The sequence below is a fragment of the Girardinichthys multiradiatus genome, chromosome 22 (assembly GCF_021462225.1).
Source record: "Girardinichthys multiradiatus isolate DD_20200921_A chromosome 22, DD_fGirMul_XY1, whole genome shotgun sequence".
NCBI classification, from domain to species: Eukaryota; Metazoa; Chordata; class Actinopteri; order Cyprinodontiformes; family Goodeidae; genus Girardinichthys; species Girardinichthys multiradiatus.
In genome coordinates, this window is record NC_061814.1 from 7,773,427 (window position 1) to 7,792,867 (window position 19,441).

The 19,441-nt window shown below is 36.8% G+C and overlaps 1 protein-coding gene and 1 long non-coding RNA gene across 2 annotated transcripts in view; both read right to left on the minus strand.

The window, feature by feature from the left end:
- LOC124859629 (pro-neuregulin-3, membrane-bound isoform-like) overlaps positions 1 to 19,441 on the minus strand; it is a 361,502-nt gene that overhangs the window by 243,053 nt on the left and 99,008 nt on the right. The gene's annotated exons all lie outside the window — the stretch shown is intronic.
- On the minus strand, positions 3,974 to 4,754 carry LOC124859341. Its single transcript, XR_007036068.1, has 2 exons — positions 4,117 to 4,754; positions 3,974 to 4,042 (listed from the first exon to the last, which is right to left on the minus strand). It is a non-coding gene; the product is annotated as an uncharacterized LOC124859341 (long non-coding RNA).

The following is a 19,441-nucleotide window of genomic DNA, read 5'->3' on the forward strand; positions in this document are numbered from 1 at the left end:
TCAGAAAATAAGGGTTGAATTAGACCAATTATAAAGTCTGTGGTTATTCAATGTTTTCTTATTCACTTTTTCCCTCCACTTAACTTTCCTATGCTTGGATAGATCACTCACAATGCGCATGACCATGTTAGTAGTCTTCCCCATGTAGGTCAAGTTTTGGCCATGATATCGAATGTCAGTAATTTTTACTAACAATCAAAATCAACTGAAATAGAGACTTAAAGAATAGCACAATTGTTTTGTGCAATGAATCTATGAGTTTCACTTTTTGATACTGTAATAGAGCCCCCAAGCGAAATTCTGTATGTTTCTCCTACAACCCCAGACTGTGTCTATGACAACTATTAAATTCAAGTCCCCCTTAATTTAAATTATATTGCCTCCTTTGTGCATTTACTCCTCTGCTTGCTCTGTGTACATGTGACATTTTGTCGTTGGAATAAATGTACACACACTGTCTACAGCATGACCCTAATTACCTGCTTTAGGTTATTGTTTGCAAAATATGTGATATTTTACATTTTGTATGTGCTACATATACTAAAGCCTGTTACCATCAGACTGTGGACTGTATTATTTCACAAACACAACAGTTTCTCTATTGACCTGCATCCAGTGGTCCAATACAATAGAAAACAAAAACCATGAAACCAGCCCTGCTGTTCTTGTTTTTTGCTTTTCAAGGAGTTAATGCAATGTGTGTTGATATAAAAAAAAAAACTGAACTCAGTTTTGCAGAAACATAGATGTGACAGTGGCTGTGTTGATATGGGCAAAACTATTTTCTCACCAACCTTATTCTGTAGATAAAAACCTTACAGTTCTGCTGTTTACTTAATATGAATGTAAGAAAGTTCACTGATATTACTGTTCACATGTTACACACAGTAGTGAAAGCAAATAATCACATATACACTGCATTCAGATCACATTTTATTGGGTTATGAAATCTAGGAGTTTAATGATATATCCAGATTACGAGATGAACTTTACAAGAACGGGATGAGATTTTAGCAAGAATGTTTAGGAAATTAAAAAATCCCATGCAATTATTTTGTTTTTTCAAAATAAACTAAATATTTCACCAAACAGAAACTGTGTTGTACAGATGCTGAAATCATTGTGGAATGTTCCGGTCCTGGATGGACTAGTCCATATATCTCAGATTTTGTGCTCGTGTCAATCTAAGGTTGTACTTAAAAAGTATTTAAAATCCCCTCTTTTTGTTTCAACAGATAAAACAAAAGTTTGTGAAGAATCTCTGCTCAGTGAAGAAACATCTGTTTTACGCTTGCTCAGGATTTTAGAATTAAAGCTATCAGCTATCATTTGTTTTCTTGGGAATTCTCTGTGAAAACCTCTATTGTCTCTAGCAGGCTTTCCTTCTAGTTATGGTAGGGCAGCGCAGGTTGGATAACTGTACTGTGTAAACCACCTAATTACTTACTTTGATTATTGAAAAATTTAAATCTCCCGGCCGGGAGTCGAACCCAAATCCCGGCCGGGGGCCTTTCTGCATGGAGTTTGCATGTTCTCCCCGTGCATGCGTGGATTCTCACCGGGTACTCACACAGTCCAAAGACATGCCTGTTAGGTTGATTGGTCACTCTAAATTGCCCTTAGGTTTATGAATGTGTGTGGGTATGGTTGTTTGTGTGTTGCCCTGCGATGGACTGGGAACCTGTCCAAGGTGTACCCCGCCTATCTCCCATAGATTGCTGGAGATAGGCACCAGCTTCCCCTCGACCAACTATGGAATAAACAGTAGAAAATGACTGACTGACTGACTGACTCAAATACAATTCTGTAACAGTGTTAGTGGTAGGATGGTTGACTGACAGACATAGGGAGGTTAGTAAGGGCAGGGCCCTCTTTGACACACTGGGCTACAGCATGATTAGCATTTGGCTGACAAACTCAGTATGGATTGTAGGTGGCCCTGGCTACTCAATAGTGCTGATGTAAAGAACTAAACTCAGTAATGTGCCATTAAATGCATGGACATTTTTACAAACACATATATCACATATACACTGCTACAAAAGATGAAGACACACTTGGAACCTACACTTATTTCAACAATTCCTTTAAATTTAACAACAGAAAAGCTCTAAAATAACCCATATGAGTGATTTGCTACTTCTATAGTTTGGGTTGTAATAATCTTTAGCAGTTAAAGGACCAAGATGTCAAAATCCCTTTAGGTGTTTATTGTAATCAAAACAACCTTAATAGCATATCTACACTGTCAACTGCTGTTGGTTGCTTTTGTATAGAAGTACAGACATGTTTAGAAAGTTTCCATATGAAAGTTTCTTCTGGAACATCTCACCATCCCACTCTCCTGGAGCTTCCAACATCCATGTTCAGTGCTTTTCTTATTGACTGTAAACAGAGTGGTATATATAAACTTTTGGGTTAAACATGTTTTTAGCAGGGCTGCTTCTTTTCCTGTCATGTTAAATTGAAGATTTACTGGATGGCTGGTTTCAATATTTTAAATCAGAGAAAATGTACAAAGATAAGGAGATTTCTGTTTTTTGTTGTTTTGTTAGTATTTTAAAGTCATATCATGACATATAAATTTAAGATCGAGATTCTAATACAATGTGGTCATGGTGTTTTAGTTGCAATATACAGCAAGATTAAAGTACCACAATATTGTTTAATGATATAAGATATTTATTCTTTTTCTGCATTTTCTAAAGAGATATTCTGGATGTTCTGTTTATTACAAATTTTGCAACTTCACAAATAATATAATACTGTACTATGGGGCCTGAAGAAAAATTATTACAATACAATATTGGCTTGTGCTTTGTCAAGACTTTTAGCTTTTGGGTAGTGAGACACTTAAATAAATGAGCTTGATTATAGATATGTTGTCTTTGAGGTCAGTAAATCTCTACAGCGCGACAATGACATATAAACATATCTGTTCATATTCAGTTGAGGATTGCTTAACTTTTAAGAACATCCACATAAAGGGAGAGATCTTTTAGAATTATTTAGATAAATTGTAGTAATTTGTCTAATGTTAGAAATTACATTTGTTAATTAAATAAAAACACAATACATAAATTACTCAATTCCCTCCGATTTAATTGAATTTAGTTCATTTCTACTGTGTTCAGTTTAATTCAGTTTGATTTGATTCAGTTCAGTCCAGCTGTATTTTATTCACCTAAAAGGATTGAATCAAAGACTAAACACCCAAACAAGCACTATTCATGACTAGGGGTATAACAATGCAGGACAGGGTATTTCCCATCAAAGTGAAGTCTGTTAACCAACCTCTTATCCCCCAAGGGGTCTTGTGAAGTTTGAGATCAAAATAACATGCACAAATCAAACTTTGTTTTTGACATACTCTATCTAAACAATCATTATGTTAATGATATTGTTTTGAAAATTGGATTTGGAAAAGTGATAATACTCTGGGTTGATAAACTACATTTATTTGGCTATAAATGTATTTTTTGGAATCTGTGAGCTCTCTGTTTACAGCAGACATGCCAGTTGTGTGTGTAGAAGACGTGTGGTGAACAGCTGAGACCGAGTTTTGCGGTTAGGTCCTTTTGTGGAGTTTATTTTCTGATTCAACTGCCTTTAGTATTAACTGTTTTTTGGTGTTTGTAGAAATAGTTTATATCAGATTTTAGCTAAGATTCTACTATTTGTGTGGATACTACATATGTTTATGTTTAACTAATGGAACGTTTGGTAAAGACAGTAAAAAAATAAAGTTAAATTCTGCCCCCAGTACTGGGGGTTGGGACTTAAGTGAAGAGCTATCCAGTTGCTGTCAGCATGTGATTTTGGCTTTAAATGGGTGCTTTAAGGTTGGCATTCTGTTGTATATACAATACGTTTGAGACTCTTATTGTGCAGTGAGAAAGGTGGTGGTTCATGTTAAGTGTCATAGTTTTACGGACAGTTTTGAAACACGTGTAGTAAGCATTCAGGAGACAGATAAAGTTTGACAAAGATTTTATTTACAGGGAACGTGATGGTACGAGAGGATCTGGAACCGGGAAACAAACTGCAAGATATGTAGAACTGGTAAGTAAAGTGAATCTTAAGATTGTATTTTTCTAAATAACAAATCTGTCTTACAAGGGATGAGGCGTGATCCACCAGGAGGGGACAATGACAACGGAGCTGCATACAGGTGAGACTGAAGCTGGTGGGTACTTGGCACACGTTGTTGGGCACTGAGGTTCTGGTGGTGGTTCTATTGTGACGGAGGGTGGACAGGGTTCGCTTGAGGAGGTCCATGGTTGATCCAGACAGGAAGCTGCCAGCCAGTTGCAAGAAGATGAAGTGGGTGGGAAGCCCAGGTTTTTAATCCACAAGGTTGGAGATCTATCTCCAGGAGTCAAAAATCCAAAACAGCAAACAATACTGATGGCAAAGTCAGGTTCAGGTATACAGCCTGCGAAGGAGCACATACAAAGTTTCTTTAGGCAAAGGTCAAAGCAAGAATTAATGTGGCTTGAGCTTATACCACTGGCGATGAATTGCTGGCGGCCTCCATCTTAAATACCCTCCAAGGATGATTAAGGAGATAGGGAACACCTGTCACCTCTCTTCACCGTCTCCAGTGCCACCTAGAGGCTAAGTACAGTGAACAACACCAGAAAATAGAACAGCACACAGATTGACAAGAAGACAACACTTAGCTATAAAAGCTTGGAAGAATCCTCCACCCCTTTTAAAGTATTTGTGGAGCACAGTTTTGGGGACTTAGTGGAAAGCCCTGTGAGAAAAGTGGAACCAGCTAACCCTTAGCCGCTGACAACTTTAAAGTTTACATCTCCTTTGGAACTTCCGATCTGTGCCAAAGGTACCTCCCCAAAGATTATTTTTCAGATTTATTTTATTAGTCTGAATTTATTTCGATCATCTCTATTTGGAGATTTATGAAAACTGTATTAAATTTATGACAAAGATGTCCTCAACAGTAGGACCACCTTAGAATTTGGAATGTAAGAAACAGCAACATATAGGCTGGTCAAATAAAGACATGGGCAGTTCTAGGGGACAGTGCCCATGTAGAACTTGTCCTGGCCTCTGTTATGGCCCCTGTAATGAAGAGACAAGCTAAATCACTTTCTTATGATAATATGTGCTGGCACAGAAACTGTAACTGATTGGTCCTTTGGACCAATTACATTTTTTACCTTTACAGTTTTGCTTTAACAATGAATTAAAATTAAGGTGTTGCACTTAGCTTCAGCTGTATTAACAGGATCACAGCTGTCATCTGCTAGATCAGGGGTCTGCAACCTGCAGCTTCAGAGCCACAAATGACTCTGGCTTGGTGGCTAATGTATAAAAAGGTGAAATATTGATCTTTTTATTTTGTTCTGTGAAAAGAAAAGAAAAAAAAACACTGGCTCCTACCCTGGCCCCTCTAAAAATTTGGTCTAGAATCGCCACTGAGCAAAGACTGTGTTATTTTACACTGACTATCCATTATTAACAATACACTAACAGCTCTATTTGTGAAAACTAATAAAATGGGGATACTTAGTTTTCCTGAAAATATAGCTGAAATCATGTCTTGTCTTGTTCTTGTGAACCTGTCTTCATGTATTGTCCAATCTTATGAGCTGAATGTATTGTTGCACTGCTATTTACGACAGAATAACTGCTTTACATTTTGCACCACGTTTACCCTTTTTTATATATACAAGTTTTAGGTAGCACTGCCTTTTAAGTGCAACATTCTACCACCCTTTCTTCAATATACTCACCAGTTTCTCACTGTCCTCCCTCTTGGTTTTCAGCACATGCATTTAATGAATGAAGTAATGTAATAAAGTAAGTTGTACCTAGTCATCCAAGACAATAGAGGCTTTAGTTACTTGTTGTCCTGTGAAGTGGGTGTTAAATGTGTTGTACCTATTGTAAATGTTAATAATTTAATTTAACGGTTTACAAATGTAAACTGTTATTATTTCAGCCCTTGGCTTTTCCCACTTGTCTTTTTTTCTATTTCATTTCACTGCTCTGTTGGTGGAAGACATGTTCACTGTGTGTCCTTGGTGTGTGTTGTGTTTTGATTATGTTTTGTCTCTTCCTGTGATTCCATGTGTTTGCTACAGGTCCAATATGGCCAATTACTGCCACAGCTCCTCTTCTGGTTGGCCTGTCTCTGGGTGCCTACATACAGCAGGAGACCCCTGGGGCAGCAACGCTGGTAATTACACCTCGGGAGGCAGAGAACACACACAGAGTGACACACAGAGTGACCTCAAGCTTCAATGACAGGTTGTCTAATTTAATCTCACAAAGTAATCATTAAGCCGGAAAAGTTATGCTGACATCAAGTATCTGTCCTGTGCAGGCCAGTGCATGCCTTTATTTGAGCACAAAGCCGAAGGCAAATAAGCTGCATCAGAGATCTAAACACTGCAGTCTAAAAATGGGGGAAATATTAAATTAGTGCATTTTGTTTTTACTTTTACAACAAAGCATGTGTTCAGTGATGGTAAAGAGAAAGGACACCATATTTTAATTCTAGGGTTTTGCACATCAGGGCATAATTAAAATTGACAAGGTCTTTGCCATGGTACTAAAATTATTTAGGTTTAACCTGAAGTATACAAAAACAACAGGTTGCACACTCTCATTATTTCTTTCAATAAAGCTCAAGGCAAAATGCAGAAGGTTTCTGTAAAAAAAAAGCTTAGCACATCCCATAATTCAGTGGTGTGCAGAAGGTCCTAAGAAGTTGATTTTTTGCACGAAACCATTCAATTTCTAAAATTACTGTGGAAGACTTATGACCCACTCCTTCTTGTACAACATTGTTTGTTTTTTTGCATGATTCAATTTTTTAAGCTATACTCACAGACAGATGGCTGCACATTTGGCTCTAGAATATTTTGGTATACAGAGTTCAACTCAACTCAAGGTGCAGGTTCTGTTGCTGTAAAATCAAGCCCACATAAATGCTTCCCCACAACCGTGCTTCACAGTTTCATTTGTTGTTCCACATGATGTAATGTATTATGGCCAGACATCTCTATGTTGGTCTCATCTGTCCAAAAGACAATGGTTTCAAAGGTTTTGTTGTTTATTCCAATGAAACTTTGGAAACCTATATCATGCTGATATATCCTAGAGAAAAATGCTTTTTTTGGCAAGTTTTCTAAATAAGCAATGCTTGTTCAGTATTTGTTTTTCTATATGTCCTTTTATAAACTTTAAAATTTAACCTTCCAACTGAGAGCTTTAGATTATGAAATGTTTCCTGTGATTTTGACATTTTACTGTCATGCTTAAATGTGTTAAATGTGCTGGGACATCCACTTCTGGGATGAATGGCAACTGTCTGTAATATGTTTCTCATATGTCAGCCTTAAATGAAAACTGCCTTTTAACTCTTCCCAGAATTATAGGTAGCCACAACTGCTTCTTTAGGATTATTGAAAGGTCTGCACAATATCAGAAAACCTGATATTTCAATATGATTATTGAATAATAGCATGGTCATATCAATGCAACCCAGGTTTTCCTCTCTAGTCTATTAGTCTTTGTATCTTCCATCATTGCAATGTCCCCTTTCCTTTGCCTGATCATATACATCTTGTTTTAGTAAGATCAAGAGACATAAATACAGTGTGAAAACAGCACTGTATTAACACACACCTGGAAGCTCCAGCCACTTTCCCTTTGGAGAACAGACAGCATCTGGGAGACCAAGAACCAAAGCAGACAGGTCAGGGAGAAGGTTCTGGAGTTTAAGTTTAAATCAGGTTGGGGTTATAAAACAATATACCAAGCTTTGAACATCTCACAAGGCTCTGCTCAATCCATCATCTGAAAACAGAAAAAATATGGAACAACTGCAACTTACCAATAAATGACAATGCAACTAAACTGACAGAGCATAAATCAGAGAAGCACCCAGGAGCTCTGCGGTAACTCTCCTGGAGGCATCTGAAGAGACTTCATAAATTCATGCTCATAGGTACTCTCCGTCTAATCTGAATGAGACTATTTTGGAGAGAAGGATGAGCAACAAAGTTTGCCTCTAAATGTCCAGCGTTTGTAGAGATATACCCACAAACGCGTGCAGCTGCATTTGCAGCTAAATTCTACAAACACATTGAAAACTATGAATCCTTTTTCTTAAACTTCACAGCTATACACTATTTGGTCTTGGTCTGTCACATAACATTCAAAGTAAAATACTTAGAATTTTGTGGTTTTAAGGTGACAAAAGGTGAAAAGGTTTAAGGGATGGAGATGATGACTGATGAGAAAAATAAGCAATCAACACTATAACATTTAGATTTTTCCAAGGTGAGAATACTTTCTGTACTACAAAGATGCCAAAATAATACACATAAACACACATGCTGGTATACATTCATAAAGCTGTACTCTACACACCGAAATGCCTTAAATGTCTGCAGCACAGAGCCTTGAACCACATCTAAAATGTCACAGACAGCCTAGTCAGAATTTTGTTGGCTGTACTTTTTCAGTCTCTTTGCTTCTGCCCATTTGAATGCCAAGCCATAGCTTCTGGGGAAAAAAGAATCCGGATTTGTTGTATGTATCGTTGTAAATGTTTTTGCTATCATTTAACTGGGATATATGGGTATTTTTATTTTTTGTTTTCCTTTTTGGTGATGTTTTTGCTGAAGTTTGTGAATCCACACTAAAGACATTTAGCTTTCACTGCCAGTGAACACTGTTTTCATTTGTGGATGGTATGAGGCAGGAACAAGTGTGTAAACCACCATCCTTGATTTGCTGGCAGAGGAATTTATTTTTTTTTTTTCCATATGAACTTAAGATCTGCCTAAATGGTTTTGACAGGAAGCAGCACATGAAAAACTCTACACAACCTGCTCTTGCTGCTCTTCCTTTTGAGTAAGTCTTGCATTAAACATTAGGGGGGAAAGGGCTAAATCCTCTGGCTCTGAATGCCCCACTAGACTGGCTGAAACCTACAATTATCAACTGGTTCATTTGTTTAATTTGAAAAAAATGGAAACCATTTTCAATTTTTATTATATATATATAACATCATATATAATAAATCCCATTAGTTTGGTCCTCCAGTACTCCATCCTAAAGATCATTTGTCAGGAGCTGTTTGAATTGTTGCACTCTGTCTTATCCTCCCTGATGGCAAAAACTAATCCATCAAAGAACGTAGCCATTTCTGCAAAACTGTCAAGAAAATACAGTGAGTTTTTTTTTTTTTTTTTTTTTGTATTTAGCATCTACTGTATATAGTGTTTCCACAAGTGATTCATGAGAATACATTTAGTATTTAAGTACTGCTTCTAAGCCCACCAGTCCAGAACTGTTGAGACATAAAGTTATCTAGACTGGTGGTCTGTGTGATCTGACATTAATCCATAAAGAAGTTATTTAGTCTGGTAAGTTTTGAGTTGGTGTCGTAATGTTTGTCCAGCACATCCTACAAATACTACATTGGTTTTAATTCTAGAAAATTAGAAAGCCAAGACTACAAGTCAAATTTACTCATCTACCTGTTGCACCAGCTCTCCTGTTGCAGCATAAGAAATAGCTTAATACATTTTGCATGTGTACTATTTTATTTGGCAAACACTGTATTCTTTGAAGGTCTGGTGGAACATACATTACTAGTCACCTCTCAGCTCTGTGTCCCATTAGTTGCCACAACAACCTTCTGACAGCATTAACACTCCATGAGACCTATCCCATGCCAAGAATATTCATGCAGACATAGACAAGCCAGCACCAGACTCAGTGACAAATCCCTGCATCATCCAATTAAACAGAACAAGAGTAAGTGTGCCAGCAACAAGAGGTAGACAGAGCAAGTCATCATGCCAGGATAAAGACCAGCAAATGAGACCAAAGGAAAATGGAACTCCCAGTAGCTTGAAATGCTCTATATGTGCAAGCGTGAGCTCATCTCCTCCTTTTAAATCTGATTCTGAGTATAATCACCCTGGCGGGTAAAACTTAAAAAAGACTTACATACTTAAATTTAATTTCCAAACTAAATGATTTTGTTTAGCCAAATCTTGACTCTAAACTAACTTAAACAGATATCTCAGTATGTATGAGGTAGGGTTAGCAGTTGATATGGCCAAAAAGGCAGCTTGTCAGGGTTACATTACTACTAAGGATTGTAAAAAAAAAAATATGTCTGTCAGTTGCGCATCAGTTGCATGTTCGCATGTCCAGAATATAGATATTGGGTGCTTCCTTGTGCTGTGCAAAGTAAGAAACTGTAAGTTTTGTAACACTGTAAGAAAACATGACTGTGCACCAACGCAGATTGATGGCTGAAGTTCATCAGTGAAGTGCAAATTTACTGTTTTTCAAGAAATCTGAAGTCTGAAATTACATGAGTTGGTCAAAGCAGAACTGGATAGTTCTACACACACAAATTCTTTAAACTACAATTTCAGATTCAGTAAAAATTATATTATATTTATAAAAACACACTTTTTAAAGCTTTGGTTGGGATGAGGACAAACTTAGGTTGTGGAGAAACCGGCCTGCACAGAGTCTTGACATCAACCTTTTAAAACACCTTTGGGATAACTTAGAGTGGAGGCTGCAATTCTGGTTTTCTCATCTAACAATGAATACACTTTTAAACCTTGTGGAAGATGTTTACAGAATAGTTAAAGTTGCTATTGCTGCAACAGTGGCTCCATCAACAAATTGGACCTTATATATTATGAATAGGATGTCATCAAAGTTCATGTACACTTAAACGTAGACAGACAAATACTTTTGGCAATATTTATGTTACGGATCAAACCTGGACTGTATTATTCGACATTAATTAGAATCCAATACTGATTTGTGAAAGATATTTCTCAAAACAAACAAGCGGGTTTTCAGTTCTTTTGTTATCTCAGTCTCATAAAAACAAAAATTGTGAATTGGGCTATACACATGTACAATGGGAGCAGGAGGAGGTGATCAACCTTGCCCCTTTGTGCAATACCCAATAACCAATGGGTAAGGTTCAGATGAAAGGTTTACAGCAGGTACTAATTTCCCTGCTGTAGGTAACTCTCTTTGTCTCTTCATCTAGTATAAATCCAAATAACAACGGTACAAAGAAGCTAAAGCAAACAGCAAGTCTGAGAGGGCCCAGTTCCAAGTTTTACCTTCGTTAAACAACTCAGGTTTAAAATACTGTGATGTACTCGCTATAATTTCTATGTAAACTGTATCAGAGAACAGAACATAGCAAGCACTTCTGACCAGAGTAATAGTTTGCTGTAAACGTAGGGTTGTGTGAAACTCATTAAAACCAGAGTTCCCCTAAACCATTAAAAAGTTATTTTCATAAACTTCATTAGTCATGAAAACCGAACTATCCCAAAAAAAAATTAAATTGGACATACTTTCTTTAATTTCTGTTGTTTCGAAACTTTTCATAATTTCATGCACATAAGGACAGTGGAAGAAACATATGACCCTGATTATTGGTCAAATATACAAGCATTTCTACTAAGTCAATTAAGCTGGGATAAAATGTTAACACAAACCTTTTCAACAACAAATTTATTGTTTTACTTCTCATAAGCACTGTTTTTTTCTGTTTAATATGTTACAGATACAATTTTTATTTCATTAAAATTTTGTACCTACACTTGTTGATTAAATATTTTTCTTATAAACAGATTTCTACCATGCTTCTTTATTATATCTGGATATACAGCCTTTAAAATCTTTTTTTTTTTTTAAATGTCAAACCTTTTCAGCCCATTGCATTTGATTCCTGACCTAATGGTCTATTCTGCTGTCAGACTCCTGATGCGTTTCTGTTTTGCTTTCCTAGGCATGCTTCCCCAGTGTTGAATATTTGTACATTTTATTTAAGTTTTAGATTTTGTTGGTCACACGTCTGAGAGGGGCCTGTTTTCTCTTGTTTTCTGTTTCTGTTGGTGCATTTCTAGTATATCCCAACCCCCTAAGCCTCTATAACTCCTGTCTGACCAATTGCTCTTACTCACTTCTCAGCATGGGACCAGCCAGAGGGATTTGATAAATGCACAACCTCTCATTTAAATATTCATGACTCTTCCCAGGGGTCTGTTGGAAAATAACTCAGGTAGAAGTTTAAAATTGTTTCCTACTTATAATGTACACTATATCTCTGCAAGAACATACAGAATGTATGTTCTTGCAGAGATACAAACTCAAACCTTATAATGAAACAACTGAGCAAATACCCTGAGAACCTCAGGCGCTACTTTGGCAAGAGTTGAAATAAATACAGTATTCACTGAAAACTGGTTATTGTAATAGAATAAAGAAACAGAGAAACTGAGTAAGCACAAGCAGGTAATCTGTTTAATAACATTGTTTCAATAAGGTACAGCTTTAAAAACATCAGCATTTTACATCATACCATTTCAGAGTAAAACATTTTTATTGAGATGCCAAAGTAAGTGCCAGAATCTCAAAACTTTTTTCAGGCTGAATAGCAGAGTTCATGGAATGCCTTCTTCAAACTGCCACACTGCCAGCCAGCTGGCTGATAGAAGGTGCTACACCTTTTCCTGGATTACATAAAAAATAATTTGGCTGTTTGGAAGTAATTGAGGTCACAAAAAATGGACAGTCATAGTGGAAAGGAGGATAAAGCAGCAAAATAAAAAAAAGTTATAAAGCTCTATATCCAACGTATGCCACCTCTACACCAACTTTTATCCAAATAGTTTCTGGCCAAAGCAACAGAAAAGAACACTAATACATGTTTTCCTTTGCGGCTTTGCCTTTGATAACAACTAGATCTATACACAGTACATGCTTGTGTAATAACATAAATCATTTCACATCTCTGTTTCTGAGCAATACCATGTTCAAATATTTATGTCAAAAGGTAAAAATAGACATCATAGCAGTTTCAGTGTTCGTGTCCTAATTCTAAAAATAGTGCATCTTCTAGGCTTTCTGTTTTTTCCAATCTTAGAACAACCAGCTGGCTTCAATACAGCATCACTGCACCAATAGTCCAGACAACTTTTCTAAAGCAGCTGTATTTGAAAAGCAAGTCCTTCCAAAGAAAAACACATTCATACTCTCTGCTGATTTCTCACCTTTTGTTCGGTGGATTTGACAACAATGAGATACTATCAGTTGTCTCAAACCACTCTCCCTAGACTGTCATCATTATTCGGCAGTCAAAGCCAGACATTCTCTCAGTAATAGGCCCAAACATCCCCTGTGGGTTTGGCGTTTAGAACTTGGTGGTTTGTCGTTTCCTTACTTGTGTCTCTCAAATGATTCATGCATATTCTGACTGGTGGGACTGTTAAATCTTACCTGTTTTGCATAAGTGGAAAACAGATTGTACTTTAAATATCCTACTGTGTAGATACTTCATGTAGATTTAAAGTACCCAAAGATAAAAATGCACAGTTAAAGGAAATTTGGTCAGAGTTAAAACATAAATGAACATGTGACATAAATGCAAAACAGATGGGTTGCCTGGAGAGTAAAAACTCCATCTGATCAGTTAACTGGTCTCTTAGCCAAAGTGGACGGCCACAAACACTGACTCGCATGTAAATGCTTATGAACACAAGCTAAAGCAGCACGACCCTCAGTGGCAGCCCCGGGGCCCGGCTTCACAAAATGCCAACACAAATTGAGATTGCTAACAGTTTATACCACACTAACATTTTCCAGCTGGCTGCCCACAAAGGTCAGGCTGAGCTCCTAAAGGCAAAAACAGAGGGAGATGCTCGAGTTGCTGTGGTCACCGCTGAAATTTGGCGGCCTCGACACTAAGCTACCAGAAAGTTATTAACTCAGAGTGTGGAGTCCTCAGGAATCTGTGTTATGGGCTAAAACTGAGGCCATTGGCAGCTTTAAGCCGGTTGAATGCCAATGGAAACAGGTGCTGTTTGGCACAGAAATAGCGTTCCAAGCAAATATTAACTTATCTGCTGACTTTTGCTTTTAACAATGAGATGATGGACAGTGTGAAATGGAGCTGGCCTGGTCCCCTGTTGGGTTTTTTGTTTAAAAAGTAGAAACAGTAGAATACATTTCTGGGATATTAAAAAAGGCTGTACTTTGAAAACAAACAGCACCAATTATTTCTTACCTGTTCAATGAAAACACGTTTAATATTGATTTGATTCTAGGTGAGAACACAAATGCGCTCTATTCTTTTATTCTTTGTTATTCAACATAAGACATCTAAAGGCTTATATCAAGACACACATCTAGAAGACTGTTAACTTCCAAACTTAATAGGGTGGGACCTAAAATGGTGTTTTGTGGAACTCCATTTGTTAAATAAATTTCATATGTGGGAAAGTGCCTTAAAAGATGTAGTTGGAATATTAAACTTTTACAAGTCTGAAATGATCTTTTCCTAAGTGTTGTGATTTAAAGGATTCATGTGAAGTTAATTACTATATTGAGACAATAATAAGAAGAACTGGAATTTTGCTATAACACCTGAAATTCACTTCCATTTTGATTAACACATAGTCAGAGACAAACGTTGACATACTGGGACTGCTTAAAATGTTGTCTGGAATTTAATAGCTGAATATATGTTGCAGGAATAACTGCCTCCGAACTTTACCCTCCCGCCTGTTTACCTGCTCAATGACATCGTCATTAATTAATTGCTATATCTGGACACACTTCTGGAAGATTATTATTACAACTTAATAAAGAATTTGACCTAAAATGGTTTCCTGTGGAATTTGTGTTCCTGTACAAACAGACAAAAAAGTTGGTATAGACTGAGTAAACGTAATGGAGCTGGTTTTATTTATCACCATCTGTTACTCCTTGACCTCTAGTTGTTACAAGCACATTTGCTGTGTAATCTAGGTCAAACAAATTAAGATTGCCTTTAAATTTTACTTCCCCACCCAAGCAGTTTAAAATACTAAATACCCTCCCTCTAAACTCTAATACCTCATAGAAAAAGCTTTGTCTCAGTAGCATGTAGTCCAAGAAAAGTCTATCAGAAAAAAAGTATAATAAATTCCTTTAAAACAAATAACTAAGCGTGCTACCGTCCCATTGAAATTTCTTGATGGAAACATTGTACATAAATATGTTATTCAGCACCCAAGAGTACATTTTACATGCTTTTTTCATGTGGTACTTATGTGATTATTAAATCATGAATACATGTGCATGAGATATGCTTTTCCAAAGAGGAAGTGACATGTCATAGTTCATGCACATCCAAACAACAAAAACACAAGTTGTGCCATGATTATACGTCACGGATAATTTCCTTCCCACATACTGTTAATGTACTGTTAATTAAAATGGGTAGTATATATACTGAATGTAAAAAGTGCAAGGGTACACATAGTGTGTTTACAAATCTGCATACTGCCTAGACATGACATGTGCAGAAGCATGCACCTGCACTCACCTACGCACACACTTCCCTCCTGATAATAAGCAGACACACAAAAGGTTGACGGTGTGTAGCCTTTGAAGGGCATCACCGGTGTCTCTGTCTCTCAGGCATCAAGAAGATAGCAATGTAACTGGAATGTCATTTATCTTGCTGACAGGGACAAGCCTCAGTGACAGCGACAGTGAGCCGAGCAGCGTGGCAGCAAGGCATTCTCTCTCTAATGCTATCCCCGCCAGCAGCACACAACAGCAATCCATTACAGCAAGCATATTGTAGCACTCTATATCACGCTAAACTGTCACGTCATTTCATATTTTCACATGAATGCTAGAGCTTATGCTGTCTCTTAGTTTTTTGTGGATCTACCCTCTGATTTTACTTGATATGTTACACTGAAGCCATTATAGTCACAAACACAAGCTAGTCTAAGTTATGCACTGCTAAAAAAAAAAAAAAAATCCATTTGAATTTCAACAAGCATATTTGTGTAACATAGAAGCCCACAAGCAAAGATATGAAGTTACTGATACACATTGTTATTTTATCTAAAAATGCAAATACAATAACATGTAGATTTAAATGTGGAGGAATTAAAGTGTGTATCTATTCTTCATTTGCATTTTTTTATTTATGGTATGTGTCCCTCCGTACTAGGATGAAGAATGTAAATTGTAGTCTGCTCCTTCATCAGGACATGGTAAGCAAGATTTGCTGTGATGTCACCATTTTTATTTTGTCGTATTTAATGACCACGTGAACATATGGGGGGTTACAGTTCAAACTTCTATAAAAAGTCTATAAGAGGTCCCAACTGGTCAAAAAATGAAAATAACAGATTGTCCTGCTGTTGGAATCACTCCAAGCATTCGGCATGTTGAGGTGAGGGAATATTAATCAGTGTAGATTGTTAGGATATTGTAGCAGAAGATTAGCTAATCTTATCAGCTCATTGCTGTAGCATTTGTATAAATTCAGTTTCAGTGGCACAAATTAACAATATTGCATGTTCCGTAATTTCTCACCAATAAGAATAAGGTTAAACATTTTCTTAACCAAATCTTAATGTGAACACAAGCTATCTGTCAACAATCTATGCTTAAAATTTCCACTTACTATAAGTGAACTATTGAACTGGATCAGTAAAGTGATGAAGTGATTGTAGAACCTGATAAATTACCTCAACTTGTTTTTATGTTTTTACTCAGTTTTATTGGATTTCCTCTTACAGCACATGCCTTACTATAAACATATTCTAAGAGATATGCAGACATTCAGAAAAGCTGAGATGGTAAAAGCTCCCCATCAGGGTGAGGATTTGACATCCTTCTGGCTGCTAATAGCCTGTTTCTGCTGATCTCTTGGAGATGTAACAGTTTGTGTTTGTCTGTGAGTAAGGAGCAGAAAATAAAATGAGTTTAGTAAATACGGTGTACACCACATTTTTGGCTCATTTAGAATAAACAGTATGCTTTATAAGTGTTGTTGAGGTAGTCTGTGTGAAAGACAACAGGAAAAAGATAGAATTTTTTCCTTTGGCTGAAAATCAAGGCAACCCCCCACCTATCCATCTGGCATCTACATCTGTACTCACACTGCAACCGCCTGGCTAATCCTTATGTAAGAGTAAATAACAAGGAAAAGAAAGAGAAGAAAAAATGGAAAAAGGACAGAAAAAACTAAGACAGAATGAGAAGTAAAAACTCATGGTAAATAAACATTAAAAAGTTCAGTTACAGACACAAAACCTAGAGCCTAAACAATTTAAACTGGAAGTTCAATTTGGTAAAATTATCTGATGCCAGTTCTGAAAAGATGTCATGTGTCATTCTAGTTTCATCATCTTGGAATAAAAATCAAAACAAACACTCCCACCCTATGGTTCCATCTTTTGTGATTTGTGCAAATAGATAAGACATTCTGGCAGGATTAACAGCTGGTGATCACCAGCTTTCACCCTTTGCCCTTTCCCTTGCAGTTTTGCTGTTTAGTTTAAAATGTTATTGGATAAAAAACCCAGCCTTCTTCTGCAGGACATTTTGTACAAACCATGCTTCAAAGCTGATAGTTAATAGTTGCTATTTTAGTGGTGATCAGGTATTTATTTGGTTCTCTCATTGCATTAGTGTACTGGCTCATTGAGGATCAGAATCAAAATTATTGGAAAAAGGATGTGACACAAAGTCTTAATAATAATTATACAATTCAAATATACAGGAGATTTGATTATTTCAATACATATTTATCTGTTTAATTGTTCAAAAATAGCTGATTATGAAAATAAATTAAAATGTAAAAATTAAGTTAATGGGTAGCAAATGTTTTTGTTTTTTTTTGTACAAAATAAAAGCTAAAATAGACATGAAATGGGAACACATAAGTACAAAATGTACAAAAGTAATAAATCTCCTTTTTGTACAAAATAAAAGCTAAAATAGACATGAAATGGGAACACATAAGTACAAAATGTACAAAAGTAATAAATCTCCTGGGGCTTTGGTAATAGTTTTTAACTTATGTTTCATGCTGCCACTTTGCCATGGTTAGTCAATTGAAAGAAAGTCTTTTTTTTGTCTTTTTTTGGAAAGTAAACAATCATTGTAAGAAAAACACAGGGTTTGGGATACTTTGCCTTTTCTGGATTACTGGCTGACAGGTTACCCTAATTGGGACAGCAAAGCCATATGCACCAATGTTGGGCAGCAGAGCAAAGAAGAAAACGAATATTCTTGTTTAGTTTTAGTAGAAATGTATTCAGTGGAGATTTCTCAGTGGACAATAAAATGTGTTTTCTGGGTTGCTTCATAGCTAATTTGAAGAAGCTAAGTCCTTACAGGTTTTAGTCCTGCAAAAATATGTTCCTGCTTTCAGTTCAAATTGTCATCTATGTGCTTTCTCATGAAACCTAAAGGGAAAAAGATGTCAAGGTAAAAACATCAAGCATTAACCTAATCCTATTAAAAAATTGGATTTTACAAGAATAGTGAACAGAAGTAACCAACCACAAAAGTGGACGAGGTCATTGCACAAGTTATTTGGGATTACACAACAGGGGATTTTCCACACAAGCTTGTTTCTGTCATGGTTCATCTCAGCTTTGACCTGAAAGGATCCACTGGTAAGGATTAAATAAAACGAATGCTGGTATGTGAACACCTGAAAACCTTCCATGTAACCCTCCAAAACCTTAATATTAGAATATAATTCCTGTGTTGAAAAACATTGTTCAACTGGACGGTGTGTGTTTTTATTGGGTACGTTCTTTTAGTGGCTGCATGGTGGCGCAGTTGGTAGCACTGTTGCCTTGCAGCAAGAAGGTCCTGGGTTTGATTCCCGGCCGGGGGTCTTTCTGCATGGAGTTTGCATGTTCTCCCCGTGCATGTGTGGGTTTTCACCGGGTACTCCGGCTTCCTCCCACAGTCCAAAGACATGCCTGTTAGGTTAATTGGTCACTCTAAATTGCCCTTAGGTGTATGAGTGTGTGCATGGTTGTTTGTGTGTTGCCCTGCGATGGACTGGTGACCTGTCCAGGGTGTACCCTGCCTCTCGCCCATAGACTGCTGGAGATAGGCACCAGCTCCCCTGTGACCCACTATGGAATAAGCGGTAGAAACTGACTGACTGACGTTCTTTTAGTTTTGCTCTAACCAACAGTTATGATGGACATCCTCAGAAATCCCCTCATGGCACACTCCATTCCTTCCAAAGTTTCTTGCTTCTGGAGGTGCCATTTGCTGTTTTCTTTTTTTATTAACTTTAAAGAAGAGTCACTTTTTTGGCTTCTTTGACCCTTTAAGCTAGAGTTTTATGATTGAAGTAATTTCAACATAGCTTAAGCCTAACCTACAGCAATTCTGACCAGTCAAAAGAAATGGCAAGTTCTGACTTTGCTTGAGAACACAGCATTTAATTTAAAGTCAAGCAGACAAAAGTATTTCATTATTACCAGCTTGCTTTTAAATGTAAAGCCCCCAGCAACTCCAATGTTCACCTTAGATGCGTTTTAATTATTAAGTGGAGGTAGAGTAAGAAAAAGAAATGTTCTTGGTTTTT